The sequence below is a fragment of the Chenopodium album genome, chromosome 3 (genome assembly GCF_948465745.1).
Source record: "Chenopodium album chromosome 3, dcCheAlbu1.1, whole genome shotgun sequence".
In the NCBI taxonomy this organism is placed as follows: domain Eukaryota; kingdom Viridiplantae; phylum Streptophyta; class Magnoliopsida; order Caryophyllales; family Amaranthaceae; genus Chenopodium; species Chenopodium album.
Genome location: NC_137836.1, coordinates 9,981,567 through 9,998,013, shown reverse-complemented (window position 1 = coordinate 9,998,013; position 16,447 = coordinate 9,981,567). Strand labels below are relative to the sequence as shown.

The following is a 16,447-nucleotide window of genomic DNA, read 5'->3' as shown; positions in this document are numbered from 1 at the left end:
CAATATAAGCCAAGTTGATCTCAATGAAGTGTTAGCTCTTGATAATCCATTGCCCAAGAAGAAAAGAACTTACACTCCTTTAGGAATGACTTATGATGCGGCCTTTGATCGCCGTTACAGTCAAGGCTTGATCACACCTATTGGGCCATTTCCAGAGCTAAAACCTGAAGAAAGGAGCGCCAAATGGAATCCCAATGCCCATTGCAAGTACCATCAAGGAAGGGGCCACACTACGGAGCAATGTTGGAATTTGAAGGACGTCATTCAAGACTTTGTGGATTCAAACAAACTTCCTATCCCTCCAGGCGGCAAGAAGTAATGAACACAAGGCGCACAGCAGATCCTTCGTGCAAGATTTCATGATTTCTTTCTTTTTCATCTCCATTCCCCCATTCATGTCTAGCATAGGTTTTCCATTTTGAATTTTTATACGTTTCATGTGTTTCGTTCACCTTTTCCATTAATAAAATGATCAAATTTCCTTCACATCTTGATCATAGAATTTTTCATTCATTCATTCATTCTCAAAAAATAAATATATAAAAAAAAACCAATTACCGAACTACACCCAAGGTACACCAATGACTTGAGGCACCTTTGCAACCCTGTCATTCCCTGTTAACCGTTCAATCACATTCCATTTCTTCATCAACCATTTTGAGCCTCGTCTAACGTTTGGCCTTCATTTCTTCAACCCACATTTACTTAACCCTGGGATTGGAAGATGTGTAACTGTATAACATTCAAAAAGCAAGTAAAAAAAAAAAGCAGCAAAGCAACAATAAAACAATGTCTAAAGGCAAGTGTTCCAATGTCTTTGATATGAAAACGTCTCAAATTGCGTCTCTCATCGAGTGCTTGGCACTGTGCCTGAGAAACACGAATGCTAAGTGAGTGATGGACCGCATGATCTGTGATTGCCTTCATTGATTCAAAAGAATGAAAAAAAAACAATAATCAAATAAAAAAAATGTGTTGAAAATAAACTTGCAAAATTCAAAATTTTCAAATTCACAATTACACATCTTGGGGGCTTCTCTCGGATCTTGAGCCTTTTACCTCATTCTTCCTTATACCATCAACTTAACCACATTAAAACCCTTGAAAGACCTCTTTGAGGTGTACATACACTTGTGTAAAGTTCGGTTAGAGCTACGTTCGGCCTGATTCCTAACGGATACGTAGGCAACCTCACATTGAGGTGCGGCCACATTCATATTCATATCTATGCATGATCGAGTAAAAGAATATCCAATGCTTATCTCTATATCCCTACCCATTTAGAGCTAGACTTGGGGGCTTGAACCCAAATCACATTAGCTTACCCAGCCTGAAGAGTCATCATCTTTAACTCTTCTCACATCTCTTTCCATCGCCATAACCCTTGCAGCCAGCCTTAGTATCACATTCAAACACTTCACTCACACATCCATTTCCATATCAATCATCCTTCTCTATAAGAGCCCTTTATCATGAAATCTTGTTTCAACACTGTGCATGTTTCATCATATTTAAAGACAACATTCATTAGAAGAAACATTGTATACTTGCTTAGCTTCCTGACCTGAGCAATATTCATTGTTTCATGCATCGCATAATGTGCTAAGAAACATTTATATATCAATGATTTTTAATCATACAAAGCATATCGTGCTTAGCTCCTTGACCTAAGCAACGTTCATTATGCAATAATCACTTCATCTTTATACGTGCTTAGCTTCCAAACCTAAGTGACGTTCAAGATCGCTTCTTTACACCATATATGATGCTTAGCTCCATGACTTAAGTTCATTCATCTATCGTGTCACATGATGTAATTTTCCTTAGCCTCCTGGCCTAAGAACATGCATCATGCATACATTATTTTCAGGACAAGCAATTCAATCCATACGATTCATTTTGTCTTGCTCAAGGAGGAAGTTCAAAACTTCTTTCCTTTTTCATTATTTTATTTTGGGGAAGTTCAAAAACAAATCTGGTGCATTAGTGATGGATGATCGCACCCATTTACTTATAGCGCTAATATGTATTTATACCTTTTCCGTCTCCTAATTTCCTTCGTAATGCCTTAAATTTGTGCCCGATCATCCGAATTAAACATTTTTTTTTCGAACTTATTATTTTTTCGAGATCTACGCGCCTCAACCATTTCTCATCTCCATATAACCAAAAACAAATTAAAATTCCCAATTCGGCAAAAACGGGGTGCAACACGAGGACTTCCCGGGAGGTCACCCATCCTAGTACTACTCTCGCCCAAGCACGCTTAACTGCATAGTTCTGATGGGATCCGGTGCATTAATGCTGGTATGATCGCACCCATTTACAATAGCGCTAATTTGTATTTATACCGTTTCAGTCCCCTGATTTCCTTCGTAATGCCTTAACTTTGTGCCCGATTCTCTGAATTAAACATTTTTTTTTTCAAACTTATTATTTTTTCGAGATCTACGCGCATCAACCATTTCTCATCTCCATATAACCAAAATAAAATTAAAATTTCCAATTTGGCAAAAAAGGTGTGCAACACGAGGACTTCCCAAGAGGTCACCAATCATAGTACTACTCTCGCCCAAGCACGCTGAACTGCGGAGTTCTGATGGGATCCGATGCATTTGTGCTGGTATGATCGCACCCATTTACTTATAGAGCTAATTTGTATTTATACCCTTTCCGTCCCCTGATTTCCTTCGTAATGCCTTAACTTTGTGCCCGATCGTCTGAATTAAACATTTTTTTTTCAAACTTATTATTTTTTCGAGATCTACGCGCATCAACCATTTCTCATCTCCATATAACCAAAAACAAATTAAAATTCCCAATTCGGTAAAAGAGGGGTTCAAGACGAGGACTTCCCAGGAGGTCACCCATCCTAGTACTACTCTCGCCCAAGCACGCTTAACTGCGGAGTTCTGATGGGATCCGATGCATTAGTGCTGGTATGATCGCACCCATTTACTTATAGCGCTAATTTGTATTTATACCCTTTCCGTCCCCTGATTTCCTTCGTTATGCCTTAACTTTGTGCCCGATCGTCCGAATTAAACATTTTTTTTTCAAAATAATTATTTTTTCGAGATCTACGCGCCTCAAACCATTTCTTATCTCCATATAACCAAAAACAAATTAAAATTCCCAATTCGGCAAAAAAGGGGTGCAACACGAGGACTTCCCAGGAAGTCACCCATCCTAGTACTACTCTCGCCCAAGCACGCTTAACTGCAGAGTTCTGATGGGATCCGGTGCATTAATGATGGTATGATCGCACCCATTTACAATAGCGCTAATTTGTATTTATACCCTTTCAGTCCCCTGATTTCCTTCGTAATGCCTTAACTTTGTGCCTGATCTTCTGAATTAAACATTTTTTTTTCAAACTTATTATTTTTTCGAGATCTACGCGCATCAACCATTTCTCATCTCCATATAACAAAAAACAAATTAAAATTCCCAATTCGGTAAAAAAGGGGTGCAACACGAGGACTTCCCAGGGGGTTACCCATCCTAATACCACTCTCGCCCAAGCACGCTTAACTGCGGAGTTCTAATAGGATCCGGTGCATTAGTGCTGGTATGATCGCACCCTTTTACTTATAGCGCTAATTTGTATTTATACCCTTTCCGTCCCCTGATTTCCTTCGTAATGCCTTAACTTTGTGCCCGATCGTCCGAATTAAACATTTTTTTTCAAACTTATTATTTTTTCGAGATCTACGCGCATCAATCATTTCTCATCTCCATATAACAAAAACAATTTAAAATTCCCAATTCGGCAAAAAAAGGGTGCAACACGAGGACTTCCCAGGAGGTCACCCATCCTAGTACTACTCTCGCCCAAGCACTCTTAACTGCGGAGTTCTAATGGGATCCGGTGCATTAGTGCTGGATGATCGCACCCATTTACTTATAGCGCTAATTTGTATTTATACCCTTTCCGTCTCCTGATTTCCTTCGTAATGCCTTAACTTTGTGCCCGATCGCCCGAATTAAACATTTTTTTTTCAAACTTATTATTTTTTCGAGATCTACGCGCCTGAAATCATTTCTCATCTCCATCAAACGAAAAACAAATTAAAATTCCCAATTCGCCAAAAAAGGGGTGCAACACGAGGACTTCCCAGGAGGTCACCCATCCTAGTACCACTCTCGCCCAAGCACGCTTAACTGCGGAGTTCTAGTAGGATCCGCTGCATTAGTGCTGCTGTAGACACCCATTTGTGTCTCCCCAAAAACCAAACCCACTGATGAGTACCTTTCGCGTCGAATCATAATCGAATGAAGTGAAAGTGTGGAAAGTCTAGTGTTGCGGAAAGTTTTTATTTCTTTTCTCTGCTCTCTGTTTTTGAAAACTTATTTTAAGAAAACAGCCAATCCAGTTTGGTTGTTCCATGATATGGGTCCAATAGGTGTGTAATTGGATGGGGCTTGACAAGAGCTTTCCAACGATATATTATAAGCCCAATTCCGAAGAATATTGAGGAAGTTATGGCCACTTTACTAAACTAGGCCCGGTTTGAGCCTTATATGCGGCCCAATGATCTAGGGGAGGGCTTAATATGATTTATCATTCCTAATGCAATTAGGAATGGTTTTAGTCTTCTAGAATCTTCTAGAAGGTTCTTTTCATTCCTATTTCAATTAGCATTGATAAATTGACTTTTGACTTTTCAGAGTTTTAATTAAAATCAAATAGCATTTTCGAGGAAATTATATGATTTTATCCTCCAGTACGGTAAACTTATCTGATTTTCGAAAACGCGTTGGAAATAAGCTTGGCGTCTAACCCCAGGCCTTGGCGCTTGGAACCAGGCCTGGCGCCTGAAGCTAGTGTTGGTGCCTGGCGCCAGTTAGCCAAGGGTGGCGCCAGCTCTGTTTTTTGTGCGTCAGACTCTGTTTATTTATTTTATCTTTTTGGCTGATTTTCTCTATAAATATCGTATTAAAAACTCCGTTTTCATTCACCAATTCTCTTCATTCACAAGTTTTCATTCGTATTCTTTAATTCATTCATCTCTTTCATTCATCTCTTTCTTTCTTTCTTCCAAACTTTGTTTTCTTATACAAAATTCCGCATTCACAAGATCTAGAAACACCTAGCCATATTCGAAGTTGCTTTCGCCCTAGGCGTGAAAGGTTTTAATTTCTGAGGGTTTGGTCCCAAATCTCTCTTTCAATTATTTAATTTAATTGTTTTGATTATTATTTTCCTTGAAGTTACTAACGTGTGTATTTTGTTATTAGAAAGAGATACGAAGCATCAAAGTAAGTGCTTTAATGGTTTTAATTGATATTCTGATGTAGAAGTCATGTTTATATTGTTATTATGATATTCCTTGTATCATGTTTAGGGAAAAGGTTATAATATCAAATATGCTTATTATGATTCCTGCGATGCTTCCTATGTTCTTCCTAATATTTATTCATGTTAGGGTTCAAGCTTTGATTTTTAATGCTTAGTGACATGCTAGGGTTTGTTATTAATCTTGTTAGTATCATGCCTAGGATCTTGCTATTATTATTATGCTTTAATATTTACATGAACATGATTATGATTGTTATAATTTATTATTATTTTGATGATGATGATTATTATTAAAATTTATTATTATTATGATATGATTATAATTATTACTCATGATATTTATTTATTTATTATGTTGCTTGATATTTATTTTTATTGCTTGATCACACCTTTTTATGCATGTTTAAAGGGAATTTGGTACTTGTAATCGCGCTTAATATATAAGATATTTAATAATTTTGTTTAGGGTTAATTGTGATTATAATTTAAGTGATCACCAATGATAGTTTATTTGTGCATTAATATTCAATCAACATAGATAAACAAGTTTAGGGTTAATCCTATTGATTGCATGTTAGTCAGAAAGCGCACATGAATACAATCAGAATAAAGTAGAGGCCTATTATTAGGGCAGGTTCAATCTCTTTTAGGTTGGATTTGTACCTTCATCCCCAAACCCTTATTTGGTTCTAGACCTTATGGAGTTGACGATCTCTTGGATCGTTAAGGGGTGTAACCTTCATCCTATGAACGGTTTACAAGTTCCTAAAAAAACTTGTTGGCGACTCTTTTGCTCTATCTTCTTCCCTTTTGGACGCCACCGTACTTTAATGTATGATCACAGTGGGGTCAAGCTAGTGGGATTTAAAGCTTAAAACTATTCCCTAAAGCTGGTATGATCGCACCCATTTACTAATAGCGCTAATTTGTATTTATACACTTTCCGTCCCCGTATTTCCTTCGTAATGCCTTTACTTTGTGCCCGATCGTCCGAATTAAACATTGTTTTTTTCAGACATATTATTTTTTCGAGATCTACGCGCATCAACCATTTCTCATCTCCATATAACCAAAAACAAATTAAAATTCCCAATTCGGAAAAAAGGGGTGCAACACGAGGACTTCCCAGGAGGTCACCCATCATAGTACTACTCTCGCCCAAGCACGCTGAACTGCGGAGTTATGTTGGGATCCGATGCATTAGTGCATGTATGATCGCACCCATTTACTTATAGAGCTAATTTGTATTTATACCCTTTCCGTCCCCTGATTTCCTTCGTAATGCCTAAACTTTGTGCCTGATCGTCTGAATTAAACATTTTTTTTTTCAAACTTATTATTTTTTCGAGATCTACGCGCATCAACCATTTCTCAGCTCCATATAACCAAAAACAAATTAAAATTCCCAATTCGGTAAAAAAGGGGTGCAACACGAGGACTTCCCAAGAGGTCACCCATCCTAGTACTACTCTCGCCCAAGCACGCTTAACTGCAGAGTTCTGATGGGATCCGATGCATTAGTGCTGGTATGATCGAACCCATTTACTTATAGCGCTAATTTGTATTTATACCCTTTCCGTCTCCTGATTTCCTTCGTTATGCCTTAACTTTGTGTCCGATCGTCCGAATTAAACATTTTTTTTTCAAACTTATTATTTTTTCGAGATCTACGCGTCTCAAACCATTTCTTATCTCCATATAACCAAAAACAAATTAAAATTCCCAATTCGGCAAAAAAGGGGTGCAATACGAGGACTTCCCAGGAAGTCACCCATCCTAGTACTACTCTCGCCCAATCACGCTTAACTGCAGAGTTCTGATGGGATCCGGTGCATTAATGCTGGTATGATCGCACCCATTTACAATAGCGCTAATTTGTATTTATACCCTTTCAGTCCCCTGATTTCCTTCGTAATGCCTTAACTTTGTGCCCGATCCTCTGAATTAAACAATTTTTTTTCAAACTTATTATTTTTTCGAGATCTACGCGCATCAACAATTTCTCATCTCCATATAACAAAAACAAATTAAAATTCCCAATTCGGTAAAAAAGGGGTGCAACACGAGGACTTCCCAGGGGGTCACCCATCCTAATACCCTCTCGCCCAAGCACGCTTAACTGCGGAGTTCTAATAGGATCCGGTGCATTAGTGCTGGTATGATCGCACCCATTTACTTATAGCGCTAATTTGTATTTATACCCTTTCCGTCCCCTTATTTCCTTCGTAATGCCTTAACTTTGTGCCCGATCGTCCGAATTAAACATTTTTTTTTCAAACTTATTATTTTTTCGAGATCTACGCGCATCAATCATTTCTCATCTCCATATAACAAAAACAAATTAAAATTCCCAATTCGGCAAAAAAAGGGTGCAACACGAGGACTTCCCAGGAGGTCACCCATCCTAGTACTACTCTCGCCCAAGCACTCTTAACTGCGGAGTTCTAATGGGATCCGGTGCATATGTGCTGGATGATCGCACTCATTTACTTATAGCGCTAATTTGTATTTATACCCTTTCTGTCTCCTGATTTCCTTCGTAATGCCTTAACTTTGTGCCCGATCGTCCGAATTAAACATTTTTTTTTCAAACTTATTATTTTTTTGAGGACTTCCCAGGAGGTCACCCATCCTAGTATTACTCTCGCCCAAGCACGCTTAACTGTGGAGTTCTGATGGGATCCAGTGCATTAGTGCTGGTATGATCGCACTCATTTTCTAAAAGTGCTAATTTATATTTGATACCCTTTCCGTCCCCTGATTTCCTTCGTAATGCCTTAACTTTGTGCCCGATCGTCCGAATTTAACATTTATTTTTTTCAAACTTATTATTTTTTCGAGATCTACGCGCCTGAAATCATTTCTCATCTCCATCAAACCAAAAACAAATTAAAATTCCCAATTCGCCAAAAAAGGGTGCAACACGAGGACTTCCTAGGAGGTCACCTATCCTAGTACCACTCTCGCCCAAGCACGCTTAACTGCGGAGTTCTAGTAGGATCCGGTGCATTAGTGCTGTTGTAGACGCCCATTTGTGTCTCCCCAAAAACCAAACCCACTGATGAGTACCTTTCGCGTCGAATCATAATCGAATGAAGTGAAAGTGTGGAAAGTCTAGTGTTGCGGAAAGTTTTTATTTCTTTTCTCTTCTCTCTGTTTTTGAAAACATATTTTAAGAAAACAGCTAATCCAGTTTGGTTGTTCCATGATATGGGTCCAATAGGAGTGTAGTTGGATGGGGCTTGACAAGAGCTTTCCAACGATATATTATAAGCCCAATTCCGATGAATATTGAGGAAGTTATGGCCAATTTACTAAACTGGGCCCGGTTTGAGCCTTATATGCGGCCCAATGATCTAGGGGAGGGCTTAATATGATTTATCATTCCTAATGCAATTAGGAATGGTTTTAGTCTTCTAGAATCTTCTAGAAGGTTCTTTTCATTCCTATTTCAATTAGCATTGATAAATTGACTTTTGACTTTTCAGAGTTTTAATTAAAATCAAATAGCATTTTCGAGGAAATTATATGATTTTATCCTCCAGTACGGTAAACTTATCTGATTTTCGAAAACGCGTTGGAAATAAGCTTGGCGTCTAACCCCAGGCCTTGGCGCCTGGAACCAAGTCTGGCGCCTGGCGCTAGTGTTGGTGCCTGGCGCCAGTTAGCCAAAGGTGGCGCCAGCTCTGTTTTTTGTGCGTCAGACTCTGTTTATTTATTTTATCTTTTTGGCTGATTTTCTCTATAAATATCGTATTAAAAACTCCGTTTTCATTCACCAATTCTCTTCATTCACAAGTTTTCATTCGTATTCTTTAATTCATTCATCTCTTTCATTCATCTCTTTCTTTCTTTCTTCCAAACTTTGTTTTCTTATACAAAATTCCGCATTCACAAGATCTAGAAACACCTAGCCATATTCGAAGTTGCTTTCGCCCTAGGCGTGAAAGGTTTTAATTTCTGAGGGTTTGGTCCCAAATCTCTCTTTCAATTATTTAATTTAATTGTTTTGATTATTATTTTCCTTGAAGTTACTAACGTGTGTATTTTGTTATTAGAAAGAGATACGAAGCATCAAAGTAAGTGCTTTAATGGTTTTAATTGATATTATGATGTAGAAGTCATGTTTATATTGTTATTATGATATTCCTAGTATCATGTTTAGGGAAAAGGTTATAATATCAAATATGCTTATTATGATTCCTGCGATGCTTCCTATGTTCTTCCTAATATTTATTCATGTTAAGGTTCAAGCTTTGATTTTTAATGCTTAGTGACATGCTAGGGTTTGTTATTAATCTTGTTAGTATCATGCCTAGGATCTTGCTATTATTATTATGCTTTAATATTTACATGAACATGATTATGATTGTTATAATTTATTATTATTTTGATGATGATGATTATTATTATGATATGAAAATAATTACTACTCATGATATTTATTTATTTATTATGTTGCTTGATATTTATTTTTATTGCTTGATCACACCTTTTTATGCATGTTTAAAGAGAATTTGGTACTTGTAATCGCGCTTAATATATAAGATATTTAATAATCTTGTTTAGGGTTAATTGTGGTTATAATTTAAGTGATCACCAATGATAGTTTATTTGTGCATTAATATTCAATCAACATAGATAAACAGGTTTAGGGTTAATCATATTGATTGCATGTTAGTCAGAAAGCGCACATGAATACGATCAGAATAAATTAGAGGCCTATTATTAGGGCAGGTTCAATCTCTTTTAGGTTGGATTTGTACCATCATCCCCAAACCCTTATTTGGTTCTAGACCTTATGGAGTTGACGATCTCTTGGATCGTTAAGGGGTGTAACCTTCATCCTATGAACGGTTTACAAGTTCCTAAAAAAACTTGTTGGCGACTCTTTTGCTTTATCTTCTTCCCTTTTGGACGCCACCGTACTTTAATGTATGATCACAGTGGGGTTCAAGCTAGTGGGATTTAAAGCTTAAAACTATTCCCTACAGCTGGTTTGATCGCACCCATTTACTAATAGCGCTAATTTGTATTTATACACTTTCCGTCCCCGTATTTCCTTCGTAATGCCTTTAATTTGTGCCCGATCGTCCGAATTAAACATTTTTTTTTCAGACTTATTATTTTTTCGAGATCTACGCGCATCAACCATTTCTCATCTCCATATAACCAAAAACAAATTAAAATTCCCAATTCGGAAAAAAGGGGTGCAACACGAGGACTTCCTAGGAGGTCACCCATCATAGTACTACTCTCGCCCAAGCACGCTGAACTGCGGAGTTCTGATGGGATCCGATGCATTAGTGCAGGTATGATCGCACCCATTTACTTATAGAGCTAATTTGTATTTATACCCTTTCCGTCCCCTGATTTCCTTCGTAATGCCTAAACTTTGTGCCTGATCGTCTGAATTAAACATTTTTTTTTTCAAACTTATTATTTTTTCGAGATCTACGCGCATCAACCATTTCTCAGCTCCATATAACCAAAAACAAATTAAAATTCCGAATTCGGTAAAAAGGGGTGCAACACGAGGACTTCCCAAGAGGTCACCCATCCTAGTACTACTCTCGCCCAAGCACGCTTAACTGCGGAGTTCTGATGGGATCCGATGCATTAGTGCAGGTATGATCGCACCCATTTACTTATAGAGCTAATTTGTATTTATACCCTTTCCGTCCCCTGATTTCCTTCGTAATGCCTAAAATTTGTGCCTGATCGTCCGAATTAAACATTTTTTTATCAGACTTATTATTTTTTCGAGATCTACGCGCATCAACCATTTCTCGTCTCCATATAACCAAAAACAAATTAAAATTCCCAATTCGGAAAAAAGGGGTGCAACACGAGGACTTCCTAGGAGGTCACCCATCATAGTACTACTCTCGCCCAAGCACGCTGAACTGCGGAGTTCTGATGGGATCCGATGCATTAGTGCAGGTATGATCGCACCCATTTACTTATAGAGCTAATTTGTATTTATACCCTTTCCGTCCCCTGATTTCCTTCGTAATGCCTAAACTTTGTGCCTGATCGTCTGAATTAAACATTTTTTTTTTCAAACTTATTATTTTTTCGAGATCTACGCGCATCAACCATTTCTCAGCTCCATATAACCAAAAACAAATTAAAATTCCGAATTCGGTAAAAAGGGGTGCAACACGAGGACTTCCCAAGAGGTCACCCATCCTAGTACTACTCTCGCCCAAGCACGCTTAACTGCGGAGTTCTGATGGGATCCGATGCATTAGTGCTGGTATGATCGCACCCATTTACTTATAGCGCTAATTTGTATTTATACCCTTTCCGTCCCCTGATTTCCTTCGTTATGCCTTAACTTTGTGCCCGATCGTCCGAATTAAACATGTTTTTTTCAAACTTATTATTTTTTCGAGATCTACGCGCCTCAAACCATTTCTCATCTCCATATAACAAAAAACAAATTAAAATTCCCAATTCGGCAATTAAAGGGTGCAACACAAGGATTTCCCAGGAGGTCACCCATCCTAGTACTACTCTCGCCCAAGCACGCTTAACTGCGGAGTTCTGATGGGATCCGGTGCATTAGTGCTGGATGATCCCACCTATTTACTTATAGCGCTAATTTGTATTTATACCCTTTCTGTCTTTTGATTTCCTTCGTAATGCCTTAACTTTGTGCCCGATCGTCCGAATAAAACATTTTTTTTTCAAACTTATTATTTTTATCGAGATCTACGCGCCTCAAACCATTTCTCATCTCCATATAACCAAAAACAAATTAAAATTCCCAATTCGGCAAAAAAAGGGTGCAACACAAGGACTTCCCAGGAGGTCACCCATCCTAGTATTACTCTCGCCCAAGCACGCTTAACTGCGGAGTTCTGATGGGATCCGGTGCATTAGTGCTGGTATGATCGCACCCATTTACTTATAGCGCTAATTTGTATTGATACCCTTTCTGTCCACGTATTTCCTTCGTAATGCCTTTACTTTGTGCCCGATCGTCCGAATTAAACATTTATTTTTTTCAAACTTATTATTTTTTCGAGATCTACGCGCCTGAAATCATTTCTGATCTCCATATAACCAAAAACAAATTAAAATTCCCAATTCGGCAAAAAAGGGTTGCAACACGAGGACTTCCCAGGAGGTCACCCGTCCTAGTACCACTCTCGCCCAAGCACGCTTAACTGCGGAGTTCTAATAGGATCCGGTGCATTAGTGCTGGTATGATCGCACCCATTTTCTAATAGCGCTAATTTGTATTTATACCCTTTCCGTCCCCGTATTTCCTTCGTAATGCCTTTACTTTGTGTCCGATCGTCCGAATTAAACATTTTTTTTCAGACTTATTATTTTTTCGAGATCTACGCGCATCAACCATTTCTCATCTCCATATAACCAAAAACAAATTAAAATTCCCAATTCGGCAAAAAAGGGGTGCAACACGAGTTTAACTGCGGTGTTCTGATGGGATCCTGTGCATTAGTGCTGGTATGATCGCACTTATTTACTTATAGCGCTAATTTGTATTTATACCCTTTCTTTCTCCTGATTTCCTTCGTAATGTCTTAACTTTTTGTCCAATCGTCCGAATTAAACATTTTTTTTTCAAACTTATTATTTTTTCGAGATCTACGCGCCTCAAACCATTTCTCATCTCCATATAACCAAAAACAAATTAAAATTCATAATTTGGCAAAAAAGGGGTGCAACACGAGGACTTCCCTAGAGGTCACCTATCCTAGTACTAGTCTCGCCCAAGCACGCTTAACTGCGAAATTCTGATGGGATCCGGTGCATTAGTGCTGGTATGATCACACCCATTTACTTATAACGCTAATTTGAATTTATACCCTTTCCTTCCCCTGATTTCCTTCGTAATACCTTAACTTTGTGCCCGATCGTATGAATTAAACATTTTTTTTTCAAACTTATTATTTTTTCGAGATCTACAAGCCTCAAACCATTTCTCATCTCCATATAACCAAAAACAAATTTAAATCCCCAATTCGGCAAAAAAGGGGTGCAACACGAGGACTTCCCAGGAGGTCACCCATCCTAGTACCTCTAGGGAATAATTTCAAGCGTTAACCCCTAGCTTGAACCCCACTGTGATAATACACTAAAGTACGATGGCATCCAAAAGGGAAGAAGATAGAGCAAAAGAGTCGCCAACAAGTTTTAGGAACTTGTAAACCGTTCATAGGATGAAGGTTACACCCCTTAACGATCCAAGAGATCGTCAACTCCATCAGGTCTAGAACCAAATAAGGGTTCGGGGATGATGGTACAAATCCAACCTAAAAGAGATTGAACCTGCCCTAATAATAGGCCTCTACTTTATTCTGATCGTATTCATGCTTCATATTCAGCAGCATTGTTGGTAATGTCAGGGAAGTCTGGCGCCAGGCACCAATTTCATCGGCTGGCGCTGATGGTTGTTGGCTGGCGCCAGGTTCTACTCTGCGACGCCGATATTTTGCCGATCTTCTGTTTAATTTTTAATTAATTCTAGGACGCGGGGATGTCGAAAAATAAGGTGGCCGCACTCGTATAGGGTTGCCTACGTATCCTTTCTTAAGGAATCAGGCTGAATGTAGCTCTCTTGAGTATCCTACTCAAGTAATTATGGGTAGTATTTCTTACGTTGGTCAAGATTTGTCATGTTCGAGAATTCATTGCCATCCATATCAGTTAGTTTTGCTGCTCCTCCTGACAGGATTGTTTTGACAATGTAGGGTCCAGACCAATTAGGTCTAAATTTACCCCTTGGATCTAAAACATTTTTCCTTAGTGCTTTTAACACCAAGTCTCCTACTTTGATGTTTCTTGTCTTGACCTTATTATTAAAATGCCTAGCCATACGAGTCTGTTAACACTTAGCGTGATGTAGAGCTTCTAGTCGTTTCTCATCGAGTAGAAATAATTCTTCATATCTTGCCCTAGTCCATTCAACTTCATCGAGTTTACTCTCTAATGCAATGCGTAGAGATGGTATTTCTAGTTCGACAGGTTGTACGACATCCATTCCATATACCAAGGAAAATGGCGTATTTCCTGTTGATGTACGGATTGACGTGCGGTAACCCCACAATGCAAAGTGAAGTTTGTCAAGCCAATCCTTATAATTCTCCGTCATTTTCTCGATGATAGTCTTTAGGTTTTTATTAGCCGCCTCGACTGCTCCATTCGCTTGAGGTCTGTAAGGGGAAGAATGATGATGTTGAATGCCGTATTTTTGTATCAATTCTTCACATTCGGCTTGAAAGTGAGTTCCATTGCCACTTATCATTTCATGTGGGACTCCGTATCGACAAATAATATTTCTCTCGATAAAGAGTGCTACATGTTTTGCAGTGAGTTTAGCGTATGATTGCGCTTCGACCCACTTTGTGAAGTAATCAATTGCTACTAGGATATATTCGTGGCCTCCTGTTTCTGGGGGAGTGATTTTGCCAATGATGTCAATTCCCCATGTAGAGAATGGCCATGGCGATGTGTAGAGCAAGGATGGAGGGATATGTTGTAAATTGGCATAAATTTGGCACTTTGGGCATCTTTTTACGTATTGATGGCAATCCCTATTCATTGTAGTCCAATAATATCCTTCTCGCATTATCTTTTGGACTAACATCTTGCCATTTATATGAGTGCCACAGATTCCTTCATGGACTATTCTCATTGCTCTTTGTGCATCCTTCTTTCCTACACATAAGAGAGCTCGACCCTTAGGTACCCTTTTATGTAGCTCGTTGTCTATGAGTACATATTGGGAAGCCAAAAGCCTTAATGCTCGCTTTGCTCTTTTGTCAGCATGCGGAGGGTATTCTCCTTTGGTGACATAATTGAGTATGTCCGTGTACCACGGTTCTTCTTCTTCTTCGCCTTGGACTACTTCGTCGTCTTCTATAGCCTGGATGTATGCTGGTTTGTGTCTTTTTTCTATAGTTAGAGGCATTTGCTCGATATCCGTGGGAATCCTAACCATTGAGGCTAATCTTGCCAAGGCATCAACAAATTGATTTTCCTCTCTAGGTAGATATGTATATTCCACCTTGTCTAACTGATCGGTAAGAGTTTCCAGATAGGTTTGGTAAGGGGCTAGACTTTCGCTCCTTACTTTCCACCTTTTAGATATCTGATTGATAATCAAAGAAGAGTCTCCGAATATCCTTAACTTTTTTACTCCCAATGCCAAAGCTGTTTCAAGGCCTACCACGCATGCTTCATATTCAGCAGCATTGTTGGTAACGTCGAAATCAAGCTTTATGGAAATTGGAACATGTTCTTCTTTAGGTGATACTAGTAACACTCCAACGCCACATCCCTTTTGGTTCGAGGCTCCGTCGAAGTACAAGGTCCAAGTATCATCTTCAGTTACCATTAGGTCTTCGTCTGAAAATTCATTATTTTGTATTGGCGTCGAGTCTTCTATTGGAAAATCTGCTAGAAAGTCTAACACCACGGATCCTTTGATAGCTTTTTGTGGCATGAACCTTACATCAAACTGGGCTAGATTGACTATCCATCTTGATATGCGTCCGTTGAGTGTAGATTTCTCAAATAGATACTTGAGTGGATCTAATCGGGAGACTACGAAGACGGTATGCACCAACATGTAATGTCTTAACTTGGTTGTGGCCCACACCAAGGCGAGGCACAACTTCTTGAGCGGTGTATAGCGTGCTTCGTATTCGAGCATCTTCTTGCTTAGGTAGTAGATTGCGTTCTCTTTGCCTTCTACTTCTTGTGCTAGCATAGCTCCCATTGTCTCTTTGGTAACCGTCAAATATAACCTAAGAGGTATTCCGGGAAGTGCTGGTGCTAATACGGGAGGGTTTGCGAGATAGGCTTTGATCTTTTCAAAGGCTTTTTGACAATCTTCATCCCATATTATTGGTACATTCTTCTTGAGTTTTTTGAAGATTGGTTCACATATTGTCGTTAATTTTGATATAAACCTACTTATGTATTGCAACCGGCCAATAAATCCTCGAATTTGTTTCTCGGTCTTGGGCGGTGGCATTGACATGATTGTTTTGATCTTGGTTGGGTCTACCTCTATTCCTCTAGAGCTTATGACGTAACCCAAAAGCTTGCATGAGGTGACTCTAAAAGCGCACTTAGATGGATTCAACCTCATATTATATTTTCTTA

At 38.7% G+C, this 16,447-nt stretch overlaps 19 non-coding genes and 3 pseudogenes across 19 annotated transcripts; all 22 read right to left on the bottom strand.

Annotated features, from left to right (window-relative positions):
• Positions 1-2,202: 2,202 nt before the first annotated feature.
• Positions 2,203-2,321, bottom strand: LOC145626014 (5S ribosomal RNA). Its single transcript, XR_014110899.1, has one exon. It is a non-coding gene; the product is annotated as a 5S ribosomal RNA (ribosomal RNA).
• A 197-nt stretch (positions 2,322-2,518) lies between these two features.
• On the bottom strand, positions 2,519-2,637 carry LOC145625620 (5S ribosomal RNA). Its single transcript, XR_014110544.1, has one exon. It is a non-coding gene; the product is annotated as a 5S ribosomal RNA (ribosomal RNA).
• Positions 2,638-2,834: 197 nt separating this feature from the next.
• Positions 2,835-2,953, bottom strand: LOC145626085 (5S ribosomal RNA). The gene has a single exon (XR_014110953.1). It is a non-coding gene; the product is annotated as a 5S ribosomal RNA (ribosomal RNA).
• Positions 2,954-3,151: 198 nt separating this feature from the next.
• LOC145626063 (5S ribosomal RNA) lies at positions 3,152-3,270 on the bottom strand. The gene has a single exon (XR_014110934.1). It is a non-coding gene; the product is annotated as a 5S ribosomal RNA (ribosomal RNA).
• A 196-nt stretch (positions 3,271-3,466) lies between these two features.
• On the bottom strand, positions 3,467-3,585 carry LOC145625577 (5S ribosomal RNA). The gene has a single exon (XR_014110510.1). It is a non-coding gene; the product is annotated as a 5S ribosomal RNA (ribosomal RNA).
• Positions 3,586-3,780: 195 nt separating this feature from the next.
• Positions 3,781-3,898, bottom strand: LOC145625782 (5S ribosomal RNA). Its single transcript, XR_014110685.1, has one exon. It is a non-coding gene; the product is annotated as a 5S ribosomal RNA (ribosomal RNA).
• Positions 3,899-4,096: 198 nt separating this feature from the next.
• Positions 4,097-4,215, bottom strand: LOC145625641 (5S ribosomal RNA; annotated as a pseudogene).
• Positions 4,216-6,406: 2,191 nt separating this feature from the next.
• LOC145625631 (5S ribosomal RNA) lies at positions 6,407-6,525 on the bottom strand. The gene has a single exon (XR_014110555.1). It is a non-coding gene; the product is annotated as a 5S ribosomal RNA (ribosomal RNA).
• A 198-nt stretch (positions 6,526-6,723) lies between these two features.
• On the bottom strand, positions 6,724-6,842 carry LOC145626074 (5S ribosomal RNA). Its single transcript, XR_014110943.1, has one exon. It is a non-coding gene; the product is annotated as a 5S ribosomal RNA (ribosomal RNA).
• A 198-nt stretch (positions 6,843-7,040) lies between these two features.
• LOC145626097 (5S ribosomal RNA) lies at positions 7,041-7,159 on the bottom strand. The gene has a single exon (XR_014110963.1). It is a non-coding gene; the product is annotated as a 5S ribosomal RNA (ribosomal RNA).
• A 195-nt stretch (positions 7,160-7,354) lies between these two features.
• Positions 7,355-7,472, bottom strand: LOC145625597 (5S ribosomal RNA). The gene has a single exon (XR_014110523.1). It is a non-coding gene; the product is annotated as a 5S ribosomal RNA (ribosomal RNA).
• A 196-nt stretch (positions 7,473-7,668) lies between these two features.
• LOC145625600 (5S ribosomal RNA) lies at positions 7,669-7,786 on the bottom strand. Its single transcript, XR_014110526.1, has one exon. It is a non-coding gene; the product is annotated as a 5S ribosomal RNA (ribosomal RNA).
• Positions 7,787-7,895: 109 nt separating this feature from the next.
• LOC145625640 (5S ribosomal RNA) lies at positions 7,896-8,015 on the bottom strand (annotated as a pseudogene).
• A 200-nt stretch (positions 8,016-8,215) lies between these two features.
• Positions 8,216-8,334, bottom strand: LOC145625642 (5S ribosomal RNA; annotated as a pseudogene).
• A 2,175-nt stretch (positions 8,335-10,509) lies between these two features.
• LOC145626051 (5S ribosomal RNA) lies at positions 10,510-10,628 on the bottom strand. The gene has a single exon (XR_014110923.1). It is a non-coding gene; the product is annotated as a 5S ribosomal RNA (ribosomal RNA).
• A 197-nt stretch (positions 10,629-10,825) lies between these two features.
• LOC145625591 (5S ribosomal RNA) lies at positions 10,826-10,944 on the bottom strand. The gene has a single exon (XR_014110517.1). It is a non-coding gene; the product is annotated as a 5S ribosomal RNA (ribosomal RNA).
• Positions 10,945-11,140: 196 nt separating this feature from the next.
• LOC145626039 (5S ribosomal RNA) lies at positions 11,141-11,259 on the bottom strand. Its single transcript, XR_014110916.1, has one exon. It is a non-coding gene; the product is annotated as a 5S ribosomal RNA (ribosomal RNA).
• A 197-nt stretch (positions 11,260-11,456) lies between these two features.
• Positions 11,457-11,575, bottom strand: LOC145625695 (5S ribosomal RNA). The gene has a single exon (XR_014110603.1). It is a non-coding gene; the product is annotated as a 5S ribosomal RNA (ribosomal RNA).
• A 198-nt stretch (positions 11,576-11,773) lies between these two features.
• Positions 11,774-11,891, bottom strand: LOC145625605 (5S ribosomal RNA). Its single transcript, XR_014110530.1, has one exon. It is a non-coding gene; the product is annotated as a 5S ribosomal RNA (ribosomal RNA).
• A 199-nt stretch (positions 11,892-12,090) lies between these two features.
• Positions 12,091-12,209, bottom strand: LOC145625638 (5S ribosomal RNA). Its single transcript, XR_014110557.1, has one exon. It is a non-coding gene; the product is annotated as a 5S ribosomal RNA (ribosomal RNA).
• Positions 12,210-12,409: 200 nt separating this feature from the next.
• LOC145625589 (5S ribosomal RNA) lies at positions 12,410-12,528 on the bottom strand. Its single transcript, XR_014110515.1, has one exon. It is a non-coding gene; the product is annotated as a 5S ribosomal RNA (ribosomal RNA).
• A 465-nt stretch (positions 12,529-12,993) lies between these two features.
• LOC145625604 (5S ribosomal RNA) lies at positions 12,994-13,112 on the bottom strand. Its single transcript, XR_014110529.1, has one exon. It is a non-coding gene; the product is annotated as a 5S ribosomal RNA (ribosomal RNA).
• Between the last annotated feature and the right edge of the window lie 3,335 nt (positions 13,113-16,447).